Below are 14480 nucleotides of genomic sequence, written 5' to 3' on the forward strand. Positions count from 1 at the left end.
TTAAACAAAAATCAAAAGCCTTCTCAAAAAAATTGTTGCAGCAGGAAAATAAGGAGTGAACAGCTGAATTCCCAAGACAGAGGAATTATCTTGAGAAGAACTATTAGAAGATAATATTTGGTCAGGCAAAGATCTATACAAATTGAAAAAAATAACAATATCAATAACATCACTCATGCTCAATTTAAATATAACTAAGCTCTAAGAGCAAGTAAGTTAAACTGGTAAAACTTTGCAGCATGCTGATTTTTGTTAATTGTTTTATATTTATAAAAACTCAAAATTGCATTAAATTATCTGCATGAGTTCTTCAAAAAATATTTGTATCAATAAAGAGAATTCATACAGTAAAATAATAATTTTACTAGGTTCTCGAGCAAAAAACGATAAGATGCTCATCTACTTTGAATCTGTAATAAATAGAGAAAAAAAAATTTAAAAAAATATTAAATCAGTGTAAATAATTAGGTGTCACCGTAGACAACCAGCTTTGCTTTCAAACACAAGCAAAAAGATATTTAAGAAGTTTTGCAGTTGGTATCAAAACCAATGAAAAAGTATCGTATTTTTTAATCTTTTTTACTCACCACAGTTTTACTCATAATCTTGCACGCACTTGTCATCATTCATTCAGAGTACTCTCTTTCATTTCAATTCACATTTAGTGCTTTTTTTGAAAAACAGATGAATTGGGCTTTGATTTGCGTATTCTTTTGTTTCTATTTTCTTGTGGTCAAATGAATTAAGAAAAAGTATAAAGGCAATTGGAATAAGAGTATTGATCGAAATGCAATTTTAAACGTACACTACTTCTTCGTCCATTACACTACAAATATGAAAACAGCCTTTCAACAACAGCCTTAGTTACCTATGACCATATATAATACGAACAATCGTACTCAAACCAAAGTAATTTTGTAGGAGTCATTCCACTTGTTTAATCTTCCTGTTTCGAATCATTTTTTAAATCTTTTTTTTTGTTACAGTGGATCTCACTACCATTGTACCTGCAAGATATAAGTGTAAATTTACAGATTTATAAATTTCGGTTTCAATAAGCTAGCATATGACGTGATTTCCGCTTCGAATGACTTGTTATTAGTTAAATTTAAATAAAAACAATTTTTTGATCTCCCAAAATCTTTTAAACTTATTGTATACTTAGCTGCAACCAACCCTATACAGAACAGTAATGCTTCTCTTTCTTTCTTTTTCTGTAAATCCACAAATAATATACAACGTGCTTTGTAACATTTTGTTGCAGTGAGGTTTGGAGAACGGCCAATAGAACAAAGTCAGATCGATCCTCCAATTTTTGGATAAGTGGTGTTGTCAAACAGCGAGCACAAACAGCGAGTGGCCAATATTGGAGTCCAAGAGAAATCTATTAGTTGGATAGGGTAACAAAATTTGCTTTCTTGGTTCTCTTTTGCTGCGAGCAGCAAGTGAAACATAAATTTCCAGTTGTTGTCATTTTGTCCCGAGATCATGGAGGAAACCATAAACATACAGATCAGCTCGAAGTACAACAATATGGGTATTAAATTAATTTAGATTTGTCCTTTTTCAATGTTATATTTCCGTGAACCAAAAATCTGCTTGACTTACTTTGCACCATTTCCGTCAACTTCTAGTCGGCACTGTTCAGACCCACAACCCCATTCGCAAAAAATAGAATGAAGTCACATAGCCACAACGAACGTCAAGCTTCATTGAAACTGACGTACTAAATGACAGGTTTCTTTTGATGGAACAAGTCTGCTATTGCTTTGCTGATCCTTACTTCTGTTGCTTCTGCTGTTGCTTCTCTGATCAAATTATTGGGATGCAAGGACTCTTACGAAGGCAAAATTTGACATTTTTTTGGAAATTAAGGTCATGAGATTTGTTTCGAACCACGTTAATAGGGTTTTCGGTACAAACAAGCTTCACGTCATTGGCAGAGGCATTGGTGAGTGATTTATTTTGAAGTTAAGGGTCATTAATGTAGGTGAAAGTTGCTCATTAATATAGCCGAACAGAGGATACATCGATCTCGTTTGAAACCTTTTCAAAAGGATTCAAAGAATAACTGGATCGAACGCTTTGGAAAAGTCAAGATACAGAACTCTAAGTATTTCATCAACACGAGACGACAAACTGAGAGAGACAGAGAGGACACAGAGTAGGTCATTGGAGCTACCGCTGGGCGTTTTGGAGAAAACCCCAACTTTCAACTATTGCTGCCTGATCTTCATTTAAGTTCAGTCCTATATTAGCTTCTCGAAATCTTTCAAAACAGCAGAGAGAAGGCTGATTATAGTAATCATGCAAATAAAAAGAAATAAATGTATCTGAATAAGCATAGTTATATTATAACCCAGCCGCGTATTGAAAACTTTAATTTTGGAATATAATTTTTGAAATGATGTAAGAGAGAAGGAATTTTAGGCTCTGTAATTATTCTGTAAGAAACAATTAAAAAATTTAAACCGCTGCTCTCAAGCACAAGAAGATTATGCAAATTATCAGAAAAAAACATCCTTCTAAGTGCTTTCAATTTATTTTATTTGTTTAATAATCGGTGATACATAAGCAGTTTGTTCAGTTTACTGGGAGTAGCATGAAAAAAAATGTTTATGAAATTAAGTAACCGATGTTTTTCTTTGGTTCATCCGTGATTGATTCAATTTAATCTCGTTATTTTTATATCCCTTAATGGTGGTTTTCTGTTGGTGTTGCAATCATAACATGAGACTGAGCGTGAGAGAAGTCACCCGTGCAATTTTAATTTTTTAATCGAAAGAGTTCATTTGAAACTTTATGCTTGAAAACTCTATATTTCGGATCACCAACCCTCTACAATTATTTGATCCAGCAATGAAATCAGATTTCTCTTATATATTTTAGTTGACAAAAGCTAATTATTCTAATTAAGAAAGAACAAGTTACTTTTTTAACGTCCTAATTAATTTACTATTTACTTATTCACAAAAACTAATTTACTTATTCACAAAGTGCTAAACAGTTGTGCTAAACAGTTGGTTGTTCTTTTAGCTTTCTTGCTTGAACTTTTGCTCGTTTAAAGCGAAAAAAAGCCATTTCTCATTGTTCTTTTAAAGCAGATTTCAAGATTTAAACATTCAAACCTTTTCTTTTCCGTCTAAATTAAAAAGTTAAAGATTGTAACAGCTATTATTTATATACATTTAGAAATCGTATGAAGGCCTAGATATTATATTCTGACAGAATTGCGCCATTCCAAAAAAATTAATCTCAATTTACACAGTAAATCATACTTTTTCGGACTTTATTACTACTTTATTTTCCAGATTATTTTGTCAGGATGGATGCCAAGTTATTACAATTAGTGGAGAGTATCCAGGATGAGAGTACGAAGCAGGTCGTGAGTACCATTATAAGCGAATTAAAAAAAACCAGAGCGAGGTTAGTGCGCAATTCAAAAACATTAAGGATTTTTGCTCAGAGTTAGAAATGCGTGTTCGGGAACAAAAAAGATACACGAGTAAGGACTCCATCATTATTGATAATCCACCGTTTGACCCAAACGTTGATGATGATGCATTACTGGAACTGCTGTTTTTTTCATTAAAAAATTTCTGCGTTACGAACTGGAACCGAGTAAAATCAAAGCGTGTCATATACTACCTGGTCGAGCCGAAGAAAAAGGTCTGATGGCTTCTGTGATCGTCAAGTTTTTGTACTTTCGTGATAAAAACCAGATATATGCGAATCGAAGGTATCTCAAAGGACAAAAAAACGAAATGAATCAAAAGAATATTTACGTACGAGAAAGATTACCTGCAATGGATGCTTATATCAAGAAACTCGCAGAAGGCAAGGGACTCATAACAAGCACTAATAACTGCACTGTGTCCGTATTGTGTGATCAAGGAGATGGGAGAAAAAAACTTGTAAAAATAAATGATGTTACCGAATTGGAAAATGTAAAAAACCCAATTGTGCGAGAGCAGAATCGTAGACCAGACCAAATAACTGGTTTCCGTAAACCAAAGCAACCACTTCGATTGACTGATGATGAACGTGCTGATCGGCTATCTGCATCATTCTCTCCTGAACAAAAGAAAGCTATCTTCGAAATTGGAAAAGCCAATTAAAGTGCTGGAAAAAGTTTGAACTGAGAATAACTTAAAAATTTTTGCTAACGTTTGAAGTGTTGAAGACACAACACATGTGTGCAAAATTATCTGTGTTTTGTTATACAAGTTTCATCTAAACTTACTTCTCAAAGTTGAAACAAGGATAAAAAAATTAAAAGTTAATTTTTAACTAAACTTTCTTAGTTTTTTAGTTAGCTTATTTTTATCTGTTTAAGCTTTCCGTGCTTTTGGTTTTCGTTTTTACAAAATTTATTGCACGAGGTTCTGCGATTTCCGCGGCTTCAGGCATTATTGTAATCATATATTTTATATATATGTTTTTCTTTTTACTTCTTCATAAACAAAAACTTGCATCAGGCACTGCGATTTCCGCGACCTGTTGCAAGCTGAGTGAACTTTTGTTGTGTCACTAATAGAACTTGGGCTCAGAATACAATTTAGTCTGAAGTACTGCGATTTCCGCGGCTTCAGTCTCTTTTAAGTCCTCTTATAATCCTCTAAACTAGTTTACTTTTTTTTTCAATAAATGCTTGATTTTTTCTGGTCTGCACTGCGATTCCGCGGCAGCAGGAAAGACTGAATCGAAAAAAGGCAGAAAAAAAGAAAAACAATGGTTTATGGCTGCAATCTTGTCAGAATACTTCTTGGACATATATGACTTTTAGAATATTACTTCAAAATTTAAGATCAATTCATAGAAATTTTAATGAGCTAGATCAATTTATAAACCAAGAGAAAGCAAAACCTGATGTGATTGCATTAACAGAAACCTGGTGCAACCAGTACACTTTCCAAAATGCTTACCAGTTGAATGGATATGGCCAAATGTTGAGGCGTGACAGAGAAAAAAGAGGTGGAGGTGTAGGATTTTTCATTCGGAAAGGCATCAAAGTTCAAATTAAAGCAATAACAAACAATGAACACGTACAATTGTTGACAGTTGCGTTGTTAGGATATCAAATTGAAAAAGTGATAACTGTTGGTTATAAAACTCCGAATTTTGGTATAGATGAGTACATAAACGTTTGTCAAGAGCACCTTAATAAATTCAATATCAAACCGGAGAGTTTGCAAGTTTTTTGTGGTGATTTCAACTTAAATGTAATTGAACAAACGAACAAAATTGCTAAGGTTTTGGATTTTTTCTCTTGTACAGGACTGCAAATAAAGAATAGATCAGAACCGACAAGAGTCACTTCTTTTACGGCAACATGCATTGATATTTTTTTCGCGAATTTTGAAGCCTCAGTAAATGTGAAGGATACAATGATCTCTGACCACAGAGGAGTAGAATTGAGCTGCAAGGAAACAATGGTCAATCCGGAAAAATCAAAGGAAAAATTTCTTTTCAGGCCCCTAAAAAAACTTCAAAATAAGGACCTCAGGTTAGATTTAAATTACAGTATTGCAAAAAAACTGGGAACGAGAAGTAATCTATATCTATCTTCTGATTTAGATTTCAGTTTTACGGATTTAGTGAGGGTGATAAACGAGGAGTTGGATCGCCATGTACCCTTGCAACAGTTCAAAAAGCACACTAACGAAAAATTCAAACAGGTTCAAAAGCCTTGGTTGAATAACCAGATCAAAAATCTCAGTCTTAAAAAGCTTGAAGCCTACCAAAGATTGAAGAACGAACAGTCTGCCGAAAATAGAGAAAAATATAATAAGCTGCGTAATCGCTTAAAAAACCTAACGAAAAAAGCAAAAATAGAATTTTACGAACAAAAAATTGAAGGAAAGGCTAACATTAATAAAAGTTTGTTTTCAATAATTGACGATATTAAGGGAACGAAAATGAAAAAAAAAATATTGACAATCTGAATGCTGATGAAATCAATAAATATTTTGTTGAAATAGGAAAGAAACTATCTGAAAGTTGTAGTCTGCCGTCAGATCTAAGCCGGGTCAGAAAAATAGAAAGTTCCATGTTCTTAACTAACGTCACAGCCAAGGAAGTTTTCGACATTATCAAGCAAAAGCCCAAAAAAACTTCCTCTGATTTGCATAACATTTCAAATCAACTGATTAAGTTCATCAATCCAAGCGTGAGTGAAACATTTGCAAAATTAATTAATCGTTGCTTTGATGAGGGCCATTTCCCTAGAACTCTGAAAATTGCCAATGTTATACCTCTGTACAAAAATGGTAACGAAAACGAGTTCGGTAATTACAGACCAATATCACTGCTCCCAGTTATTTCAAAAATTGTTGAGAAATGTCTACAGAAAAGGTTCATTTCTTTTTTGTCCAAATACTCAGTAATAAACAAGGCTCAGTTTGGATATCAGGCAAAGAAAAACACAATTGACGCTGTGTCGGAGGTTGTTGAAACAATAAGGATTTCTTTGTGTTCGAAAGAAAGTTACTATGGAGTTTTTATTGATTTATCGAAGGCTTTTGATACTGTGAGTCATGAAATTTTGCTCCAAAAATGTTTTGCGTATGGTTTGAGGGGGAAAATTTATGACATTCTTAATTCATATTTGACCAACAGACAACAATGTGTTTCAGTTAGCAAGCAGCGATCATCCTTTGAAAGCATTTTTTGCGGTGTACCGCATGGTTCTGTTTTAGGGCCAATTCTGTTCTTGATTTACGTAAACGATCTGCCTGCTTTTTGTACAAACTGTAATGTAACTATGTTTGCTGATGATACAAATATTTACGGAAAGGTGGATGATGGAATTAATGATACAATAGAAAATGTGTCAGTTTGGATGGAATCAAATAAGTTAGCAATAAATAGAGAAAAATGCAAGGCTATAAGTTTTGGTGCTACTAATGAGACACCTGAAATAAAGATTTATGATTACAGCATCGAATTTGTCGACCACATTAAGTACTTGGGTGTATACATAGATAGTAAACTGAGCTTCAAATCACACATTGAGAAAATAATTAGCCGGATGAATTCATTAACAGCGGCAATCTATCAGTATAAAAATTTTTTCAAAAGACACATACTAGTCCGATTATACAAAGTTTACGTTCAACCAGTATTACAGTACGGGGTTTTGTTGTATGGAGTGGCCAATAAAAGCGATCTTCAAATATTAGAGTGGCGGCAAAGCAGAATTTTTCGTTTGTTATTTTCAGCTAAAAGATTCCAAAGCATTGACGAACTGCGATGTAAACACAAGTTGTTTTCTGTTAAAGAGTTACACATATATGAACTGATAAAATTACTGTCAAGAATTCTCCGCCATGAACATCCAGGCAATATATTAAATAACTCATTTCCGGAATTAATTGAAGAAAATATCCAAATAAATGAAAGAACTCATCTAGTCAAAACAAAATATTTGCAAACGAAGCAAAGAAACAAGTCACTCATAAATAGATTAAGACGCTTATATAATGTTTTAACTAAAATGGATGAAAGTATTATTCAAAAATTATGCTCATTTAGTGCACAGGATTTAGCAAACTTTTTACATTGTTTTAGAGACTCATTTATTATAGATAACAGATTTTTTGTTAACCTTTTTTGGTAAGGAATAAAGCGAGCTGCATTTTTTTTTGTAAAATTGGCATTCTTATTAAACATTTTCTTAGGGGTTTTTAAGTTTGATTGGAAAGTGGTATTACCAGGGTAAAATATGATTTTAGAGGGTTTGAATTAACAAATAAGTAGACTTTGAGAAGAATTAAAAGGCATCACTTGACAGGTCTAGCGACCTTTTGATGTCCTTTCGGTTTATGTTTTGTTGTTTGTAAATTTATAAATGCAAGCAATGGAATAAACTCGAGAACTAATTTATTATTATATAATTTACACGCAGGTCTGATCCTATTTGTTTCAATAGTTTCAATTCCAATGAACTTGAAGTATTCTGTTTTGTGATCAACCAAAACCAGTTCACAATTTTTGAAAGTTGAAGTAATTTTTTACCACCCTGTCAAATCATATTTTTGGCTTAGACACTCAAGAGCATTAGCCAAGTAAAACAGGCACACCCAGATGTTTTTTATTCTAACAGAAACTCAATTCAGTTCGTTTGAGGTCGTTAACAAACCAAATAAACTCAAAAATGCAGAGCTCAGTTCATTCTTCATCAAATAGCTTCACTTGGCAACAACCAGAAAAACTATCGTTCACTTGAACTTGCTGACATGCATTTATTAGGAACTTTATCTTTAAGTATCGCGGTGATGGATATAAGTTAATTTGTCAACATATAAATCAGTTTGAATCTAGATGAGTTTTGATTGATCTAGTGATCTAATTAAACACCATCTAGGCGTTAACCATCACTCACTTTTAATCTTCTAAATTCCTACTTCTTTACGAATTGGATTTCTATATTTTCCAAAAACTGGAATCTGTTAGTATAAGTAACACAACAACTAGTTAAAAATGATCTCATTTAACCAAACTTTTTGTGATTTATTATGTTATGCTCCAAAATTAATCCGATTATCGAATTGATTCTCAGCTGTAGTTTTGTAATGAACGGTTAAAGTGGTCAGACCTGACGCCTTTATGCGGCATTCAAATCTCAAAAGAAAAATTAAATGTTTTTTAAAAGTTTTTGAATTGTTCTACAATTGATATTACTTAGTCAGTTTAAATCATTTAGCCGTGATAGTAAAAAAAGATGTTGAGATAGTTATGCAACCGATGGCTTTTGTTTAGTCGACGGTGAATGTGATAATTTGATCTCGGTAATTTTCAGTTTTCGTTTAATGATTGTTCTCCATTGGTGCTGTAGTTGTAAACACAAAGTTGAGCTTAATTCAGATCGTTGTTGCGTGCTCATTTTTTATTGAGTGAGTTATTTTAAAACTTTACTACTTTTTAGTGTTCTAGGTTTCAATCCCCAATTTTATTGCCGATCTAACGATGAGATCCCATTTTTATTAACTTTACTAAATGATAAAAAACCTAGTATTTTAAATAAGGTGGCACATTTCAATTTATTAATGTCTCATAAATTTAGTTGTAGTGTATTCGAATTTCGCATGTGTTTATCCATCTACTCTGTTTCTTAATCGTTGTTTTTATTGGCAAGAGTCCACTGATGCTTGATCAAGTCTTTTCAGTAAGCATTTAAAACAAATTCATAATTTTTAGAATCTGAAGATTTTCCTAACAGATTCCATCAAATCAATATTTTGTTCAGACGCCCAGCAACATTAAAAGAGTAAAACAAGCACTATAGTGATATTTTATCCAAAACAAATTTGAAATTCTGAACTTCTTGGAGGCTATTAACGCACAGAAAAAACTCTATAGTAGCAGCATTGTTCCCTGTTGGATGGCTCGTTGACTTGGTAACAACTGTGAAAACAACATTGACCAAATTAAGCTGAAATTCATTGGTTAGAATCTTTTTTCGAAACTGTCGAGATATAGTTTGAAATGTTTTAAAACAAGAGCGTTGCTAAACTGCAATAATTTTGTCAGGATTGGAGCTGGATTTTTCTCTCATATCTCGAACGTCTGTTCTGGAAAACTTTTGTAAAGTAAACACAGCTAAACCAGACGAAAATTTAACAGAAAAGAGAAGATTAAGAGAAAAATTGAAAGCTACTTGCAGTGAAGCTGCTGTTTTTTACGATAACATCTAATTGCTGATCATGAAAAAAACAACTTGCCAGCGCAATATCACTCAATATTTTTGACTCCGGGTCCTTTGATGACATATTTTAGAACTTAACATAAAAATGTTTAAAAAAACAGATTTAACTTTGTGTCTATATAAATATGTAAACTGATGACTAATTTCTTTTCTGATGTGTGATTTAAATGTATTGCTAGACAAGACAAAAGTTAAAACTTACGCTAATTGTTTTTTTCAGAAAAGCGTTTTCCCATCCTTCGAAACTATTCCGCTCTATTCCTCAGATTTTAAATAATTGCGAAGATGGGAGTTTTTTTACTGATGGTTAGGGAACTATTTAAAAGTTCGGCTACATTCATTTTCTGCGAATCTGCAAATCGTAATCCATATGAAACAACAACCCGCTAATCAAATGCCTCCTCAAAAACATTGATGAAGCGGGAAAATGAGGATTGAGCAGCTGAATTCTCAGGATAAAGGAAATACATGAAGAAAAAATATTAGAAGATAATATTTGGTCATGCAAAGTTCTATACAATTAAGAAACAATAATATTATCAATAACAACAACAACAACACCAACTACAAATGCCAGAAAATTAACAATAACTACAACCACAAGTGTAAGTACAACAACAATAAAAACGACAACAGCAACTTTTTTAAAAATATTCTTTTGGTATTGAAAATTGGTTTTTTTTGTGTCCTTGCTACCTATTAATAATTCAAAGTAAATGGACTCCCAGAAAAGTCACATGTACAGAACAAAAAGTTAATTAAAACATTATATATCATAAGCTGAAACGCTCCAGATGCTTTTTTATGACTCAAGTTAAATTAAAGCTAAGGTAACTTTAACCTCATCTTTACCTTTACAAAACGGTTTACCTTAAGAATACATTTAGCAATACGGTATGAAGTACATGCATAATTAAAACTTCAAAAAAGTTTATTTTATGATTTGTTATATAGCGAAATCCCAGAGTGAACTGAGCAATATAGTTAATAGAGTCAGTTTTTTTTTCATTTTTCAAGAAAACTGTTTCACTGTTCTGGTTATATTAACGATTAGACCCTTTTTCTTGTAAAACTTGCAAAATAGCCATTTTTATGGCAGATGTTACAAGATAACCATATTTTGCAAGATTCTGGCAGAATCTTGCATGATAACCATTTGGTCTCGTCAAGGGTACTCTTGGGAAAATGATCTTGATGTTAGAGTAAAACTGTGAAAAATATTGACGTGCATTTGCTTAATTTAGCTTTCAAATTTTCCTGTGAAGTAACCCAAAACACGGAAACAGACACAATTTATTTTAAGTTTTTAAGTTTATTTTTCAAGTGGTCAGATATACAGATATAAGATTAAATCATTGCTAAAAAAAACTAAATGGGCCTCTCAAAGAACAGAATATAAAAGTTTGTGATTTCGATTGAGAACGAAAAATGAAATCCAAGAAAATGAACTCTTGCAACAGAAAAAATGAGACAACACAAGATTGAGACAAGAGAAAATAAAACGTGACAAGTATTGAAAGTGGTGAAATTGTTTAAGGTAAGCGTTTTTAGTCCTGAAGGCTTGAAATTGCGCAAGGTAAGCGTTGAAAATGGGCAAGATGAAAGTTGAAAGTGCTGAATTTGTGCAAGTAGGGCGTTAAGAGCATTGGAGAAAAGTGTTGAGAGCTATGAATCCGTGTAAAGAAGTCGTTGAAAAAATATAGCATAAAAGCTGAAAAAAACTGAAATAAACTTAAAAAAGCGCTGATAGTTATTGAATAAAACGTTCCAATAAAAATCTCAAATATATTATCAGGTTCTGAAATTAGGTTCTGAAGAGAAATCAGGTTCTGAAATTGCGTAAGAAATGTGTTGAAATGACAGAAATTTTAGCGGATAATTATATATCTTTTATCTGCTGACAATTTTGTTCAGAGGCTGACAGCACATTTCTTACATAGTTTTACAAAAATAAAACCTCGACCCGGGTTGTTAGAAAAGGAGGGCGAAAACTGGTTACATAAGTTCTCCCAAAAAACTCCATAACGGTATTTAATTTTGGGTGAAGTGAATGGTACCAAAAATTTTAAGCTGGCTGAGCAATGATTTTTCAGCTGTGATACTAACTAATGCAATGTTTTATGGATGAAGCTTTACAGGAGACATGAAAATGTACCCTAAATTACCAGCTTTCAAAATTTCCCAATGAAGTCGGACTTCATTGGGAAATTTTGAAAGAAATGCTGGAAAAAAAGTATTTTGTGTGAGCTGACACAGGGAAATTCGAAGAAAATGAAAAAAAGAAATTGTTGGAATCAAAGACCTGTTCTACAGTTTCTCTTATTTTTTGAAGCTGCCTCATTAGGAGGCCTTATATGACAGTAGGAAAAGTTGTAAAAACACCATAGGATGAAATTAAAACAGTCGTTGACGATTAGACACAATGAGAAGATTTAAAAAAATTTATTGAGGTGTGATAACTCAGAGAAAGGGCATAAATCTCCGCGAGAAGCCTCAAAAAGAGTCAAGATTTATAAAGAAAATCAACACATAACATCGACTTAAACCTCGAGTCCACATAAGAGATCTTCTTAAGTGTTCCTCTGACTGAAATGATTTTAGATGATGCAAACCTATATACGATGCGACTATCCATTATGTGGCAACTATAATATCATTGCAATCGGTTTTGGAAAAAAAACCCACCGAGAAAACCCCCACTTAATTTTAGATAGGAAATGAACCCACACGGAAATAAACCCCCACTTGACTTTTAACGAGCTGCGCATTTAGCGCGTTTGGCATTGCCTCTTGGTCTATGGTCAAGCCTTAGATGCCCGTGGGTCTTGATATGAAACTATCACAACCGAACAAATTATCACGACCAAAATTAAAGTTTAAAATGAGGGTTTTTTTCCTATCTAACATTATGTGGGGGCGGGGGTTCCGTGGGTTTTTCCCCTAGACCCCATTGTACTAGACTGCGGATTAGTTGAAGCTCAGACGCTTGAGATTTTCATTACGACGTCGAAGAAGCAGGAAAAGTGCATTTTGGCCGGATTTCTCCTTGAAAGCCATTTGGCTGGTCAAGCATGCGCTTTACAATGAAGCTGACTGAAGTTCCCACGGCTCTCATGCAAGTGGATTTCTTCCAGGCAAATATCATGCAGGCGGCTCTCAGGCAGCAACCCGGGTCGCCAGCCGATCTCTTCCAAGCGGGATATCGTGATCGTGGTACATCAGCATGATCATTCCCTCAGATCACTGAGCCAGCTGGTCTCTCAAGATAGGTGGTTTCCAGGAAAAATTGGAAATGGAAAAATAAAGAAAACGGAAAAATTACAACGCGCTTGCCTGAAATGGATATGTTCAAAACGACATTTTACTGACCTGGAGAACACTGATTGTTTACGGACTTTGAATGTGCTCCAATTTCTAACAAACTATTATTTGATGATCTTGTATTGATGAACAAAATCCTGAATGCTTGTTGCTTACCCTAATTATATATAGCTGTAAATTATTCGATGCCTAATTTTCACATCCTCATTTTTATGTGCTTATATGGTCAGGTTACCTTTGCAAATAATTCTAAATCCGGGAGTTCCCAACGAACTAATCATATTTGGCCAGAATTAGGAGCATTAAAAACATAGTACGTATACGTAGTTGTGGGGGGGGGGGGGGGGGGTAGGTAGTTGGGGTAAGGCAGGTGGCTGATGTAGGTAGAGGCTGCAGCCTGTAAAACACCAAAACTCTGTCAAAATTCTTTACTATGGACCACATATGATGAAACAGCGGCAATATTCGTATGTGTACTAAATGGAAGCAATGTTTCTTAAGGTCTTTTGGGACCTCTAACCCCCAAACATCTTTCACTTAGAGTCATAACTTATGAGATGTATCCTTTGTCTCTGGTTACATCGTTTCTTTCGACGACTGTTTTGTGCACAAAGATTCTTTTAGAAAAGCCTTGCCGTTTTTTTATACGAACTTTAGTTTGAAAAATGTCAACATTATCAGGTGGATAACAAAAAATTTTTACACACAATGTGACTGAAAGTAATGAAACTAAAATATTTATTATTCGATACACTTCTGACGCAGGGGAAAATGATAAATGCAGTCCTTCATCATGAACATCTAATTCATTAAATTTGCAACAAAAGTGTCGAAGAGATGAAATTGACTTTTCTAACCAATGAACCACTTAATTTTTTTTTACTTTTCAAAGAAAAACGTTTCCATTCTTTTTTCCTAACGAATTACGGATAAAAAAGTGGATAAAGCTCCTGACAGAACTCCAGAAATCAAATTTACTTCTACCAATAGTTTCAAATTTAGATAATGTTGTATCATTGTTGAACAATTTCAAGACAAATATTTAAGTTTACTTTATTAAAACCAATCAGAAACTAAAAAATCGTAGCTCTCCCTAAAATATAAAAGCAAATTTTAAGAAGAAAATTTTATCGCGTTGTTTTGCAGCCGCAAATTGTTTGTTATTCTTTACTTCAAAAAGTGTCAAATATCTCAATCATTGAAATTTAGGGGAAAAAGTTATCTTTGTTTTTACTTCTGCAGACCGAACCTATAAAAAAGCTCGTTTTAAAAACTGTTATCAAGCTAAACAACTTGTTTTTAATTCCAAATTTTTGATTTAAATAGTCAGCACTATCAGGGGTGGAAAAAATACTGTTCATCTGAGAGCATTGATATGCAGAAAAAAAACAATTTTAGTCATAGGTTTGCTTTGTGATTTTTACGCACACTCAAAGTATCAATTTTTACTCAA

Source organism: Convolutriloba macropyga, chromosome 4 (genome assembly GCF_964194025.1).
Source record: "Convolutriloba macropyga chromosome 4, txConMacr16.3, whole genome shotgun sequence".
NCBI lineage: Eukaryota > Metazoa > Xenacoelomorpha > Acoela > Convolutidae > Convolutriloba > Convolutriloba macropyga.